Here is a 4,231-nt window from a genome sequence, read left to right on the forward strand (position 1 = left end):
ATTTTCTATTGTTGGTAACTCTGGTCTCTATGGTGAGCTCACACTTAGAGCTAGAACCTTACAAAGGCAAGAAAGGTGATTGGATGTGGCCCACTTCATTTTTCAGTGAAGGAGGAGGGCAGGAATGGGGAGGATAGATAGATGGGGAAATTCAGTCTAAAATAAGACTAAATAAGGCTAAAAATAAATGTATGGCTTTCCAATGGCCTCCATCTCCAACAAAAATTACATTTTAAGTTAGGTTAAGTTTTTTTTATATCTATTCAATTGGTTCCTGTTGAGACTGCAGTATAATTCCTTTCACTATATGACTCCTTTCTTACCACCCAACAATCCATTGTGTGTCTAAAGTGACCAATTGAGTATGAAAAGTTGGCAGTGGGGATAGATAATCTCAGCAATAAGAGGAGAGAATCCCATGCCAGAGAATTCAAGGAATATGTGCTACATGTGGTACATATAGGGCAACATTGAAGAGACCAAGAGTAGACTATCTCACTTCTGGTACGTGGATGAGACCCAGATGGAACCCTCTAACTCAAATGATAAAGCTTATAAGCAAGGATGTCAGGGACAAATGAGACGCTTTCAACACCTGAGCTGACTTTTGCTCAGCACTTGTAGAGTTGACTTCAGCCAACATAAAGCAGGGGCCTCAGGAAAGAGTAGGGTACAGCCCTAGCTGGAACCTGGCATAGTCCACTACCCGGAATTAGCCAAACTACAAAGTTTGAAGACAGTCTCTCCACAAGACCACTATGGTTTCTGACACCAACTGTAAGTTTGAGGGTTCCTCCAGACCACCCTCAGTCTTGGTAACTAATTAGAAAGACTTTTGGAACTCACTGAAAGCTATTATACTCATGGTTATGGCTTATTACAGGGAAAGGACACAGATTAAAATCAGTGAAGAGGGGCAGCCCAGGTGGCTTAGTGGTTTAGCGCCGCCTTCGGCCCAGGACCTGATCCTGGAGATCCGGGATCGAGTCCCACATCGGGGTCCCTGCATGGAGCCTGCTTCTCCCTCTGCCTGTGTCTCTGCCTCTCTCTCTCTCATGAATAAATAAATAAAATATTTAAAAAAATCAGTGAAGAGAGGAAGCAGACAGTGCAGATCTGAGAGGGTTCCAAATGGGAAGCTTCTGTTGTCCTCTTCCCATGAAGTCAAGTTACCTACCCAGTGTTGATGTGTGACCATGCTCACAGAGCATTGTTACTCAGGGAAGCATACCAGAGCATCAGTGTCCAGTTTTTACTGGGACTTCATCACATAGGCAGGATTAATGCATTGATTGCCAATGTGGTTGAATTCAGTCTCCAGGTGAACTGATATCACATGCCCTAAAGCACTCACCCTAAATTATGTGGTTGGTTTTTCTGTCATGGCCAGCCCCTACCTTAAGACTGTTGAATGTGCCAAGGCCCATTTTAAGATACAGTGCAACCAGTCCCTACCTTAAACAAAGATACTTCTATTAAATATGGCACAGATTTGAAGAAGCTGAGGCAAAGGCCAGACCTCATTTCATGCAAGATCAAATTCTTTACTGCACAGTCACATTTAATGCAAAATAGAAACAAAGAGTTAGCTTATGGGATAGTAGTTTTGCCCCCACTGAGAAGACACAGATTAAATTCCCTTGGTTAGAGAACATGGGTCTGCTTTCCTTCTCTCTCTTGCCAGGTGGCTGGATTGTAAAAATGGAAATGCAAGTTTATATCAACTGGCTCTCTACCTTAAGAACTGAGAGAAAGATACTAAGAGCTCATAGGAGGAAAAATATTTTCCTTATCTAGAGTCCAAGCACCAGAATTAGACTACCTTTTATTCATTCAAACATTAGTAAAGCAAAATAAAACAAACTCCAAAAAAATCATATGGCAGCTAAGAATACTTTATAGCTAGGAGATGGAGAGTCAAGATTCAGAGGAGAGAGTTCTAGAGAGGAGGAGCAAGTTCTAGAGAGCACCTGCAGTGTGTTTTCAATATAATTAATGTATGGACTTTAAGTAAAAGATGAATTGTGGGAGTTAATGTAGCCAAGACAGTAAGGTAGTGGGTGATGAGCAGTCATAAATAGAGATTTAAAAATAAGGAAGAGTTTAGTTACAGAATTTAAATCTTCAAAAAATTAGTAAAACAGAATCTAACCTGCATAAAATCAAGTCAGTGATGTGGGGAGAAAACTTGAGAAAGTTTCCCAGAATGTAGAGGAAAAGGTGTAGGATAAAAAGGATGACAAAAAAAATAAAGTAATGGATACTGAGGAGGGAGGAAAGAAGTCCCGAATCAGATGCTTGGTGATCATGAAGAAGGTTGGATGCAATAATGAGATATCAGAACACAAAATAGAAGAAAGCTTTCTTGATCTGGGTGAAAAAAACATAGCATCAAGAGAGAGTAATTAGAAAAAAAATGGGTCCACCCTCCAAGATGGCCCTAAAGATCCCTGCCTGCTGGTATTCACATTGTATCAGGGTGGATCTGTGTACCCAATGGAATATGGTAGAAGTGATTGTCACTTCCGAGGTTAGTTTATAAAGATGCTATAACTCTGTCTAGGATGTTCTTTCTCTCTCTCAGGTCACTCTCTCTGGAGTAGTCAAGCTGCCATGTCATAACCAACCCTATGCAGAGGCCCATGAGGGGAGAAACTGAGGCCCTTGTACCAATGGCCATGTGAGGATTGTTCTTCTCCAGCAAACCTTCAGTGACAACAGCCCCAGCCAACATCTGGACTGTATTCTCATGAGAAACTCTAAACCAGACCCATCCAACTAAGCTCTTTCTAGATTCCTGGATAGATAATAAATGGTTGTTGTAAGCTGCTGAATTTGAGGGTAATTTGTTATGGGGCAATAGATAACTAATACGGCCACTAAGTGGTTGATGGAAGCAAGATCAAGTGATAGCTGGAAAGAGAGAAAACCCAAGAGATTAGAACATGTTTAAATGTTAGCGGAAGAATTCAGTAGAAAAGAAGAAAGGTTAGGGATGGAGAAGAGGATGTGTGATAGCATGAGATTCCTGAGAAGGGGGGTGGGTTGGGTTGCAGGGGACAGGGGAGGAATTAGCCACCAGTAGGAGAAAGGGCACTTATTTGGCTAACACTCAGGCATCTGAGTTTGAGATCCCATGAGAGAGGAAAACTCTGACAAGTTTAATTGAGAAAATGCAAATATATAACAATAACAAGAATGGATGTATTACAGAAGATACAGATGAGATTAAAACCACTGTAAGGAAAATGATATTCAACTCTTAAGTGATGAATTTGACATTTCAGATGGGAACTTTTCTAAAACAATTGAAAATTATCATTGCCAGAACTGTTTTACAGAATAAAAAAGTCAGGATTATAACCATGGGACAAATGGAAACAGCTTCCAGAGTAATACATTAAGAAAGATTGAGGTGCCTGAGTCGCTCAGTGAATTAGGCTTCTGATTCTTGGTTTAGGCTCAGGTCCTGATCTTGGGGTTGTGAGATGGAGCCCTGCATCAGGCATTGCAGCAGTGTGGAGCCTGCCTAACATTCTCTCTCCCTTTCCCTTTGCTCCCCTCTACTGAAAGAAACAAAGAAAGAAAGAAAGCAAGGAAGAAAGAAAGAAAAAAAAAGATAGGTATTGGGTACATATGGTTTCATAGGCTATTTTTGTTCAAACTCTAAAGTTCTGTTGTCCAATATGAGAAGTGACAACTCATGTGTAGCCATTTACCTTTAAGTGAATTAAAACTAAATAAAATTTAAAACTCAGCTTCTTAGTGGCACTAGCCACTTTTCAAGTGCTCAACAGCCATTTGTGGCTAGTGATTGCCATATTGGACAACATTGATATAGAACATTTACATCATTACAAAAAGTTTTATGGTCCAGTATTCCTCTAAAGGAGTAGATAATTTTTATCTAGTATAACTTGTTTCCAGGCATGTAAAAATGCTATAAGTCTCCCAATTTATCATGTGAAACTATAACAACTTTGATGTTAAAACACAGCCAAGATGACATCATAAAAGTTAGAAACCAATCTTGTATATGAATAGATGCAAGCATTCTGAATAAACCTCTGGTACTTCTAATCTAGACACTCATTCAGAACTAATCCAGTGTTGGCATTCTGGAAGTGCAAGTATATTTTAATAATAGAAAATCCATTAATATAATTTAACACATCACCGGAGAAAAACATAGGTGTCTTCATAGATGCCAAACAAGTGTTTGGTCAAATTA

At 39.8% G+C, this 4,231-nt stretch overlaps 1 long non-coding RNA gene across 1 annotated transcript; it reads left to right on the forward strand.

Moving 5' to 3' along the window:
• The first annotated feature begins 66 nt into the window (after positions 1-66).
• LOC111092103 lies at positions 67-2,834 on the forward strand. Its single transcript, XR_005377646.1, has 2 exons — positions 67-777; positions 2,585-2,834. It is a non-coding gene; the product is annotated as an uncharacterized LOC111092103 (long non-coding RNA).
• The last annotated feature ends 1,397 nt before the right edge of the window (positions 2,835-4,231 follow it).

Source organism: Canis lupus, chromosome 24, assembly GCF_011100685.1.
Source record: "Canis lupus familiaris isolate Mischka breed German Shepherd chromosome 24, alternate assembly UU_Cfam_GSD_1.0, whole genome shotgun sequence".
Lineage (NCBI taxonomy): Eukaryota > Metazoa > Chordata > Mammalia > Carnivora > Canidae > Canis > Canis lupus.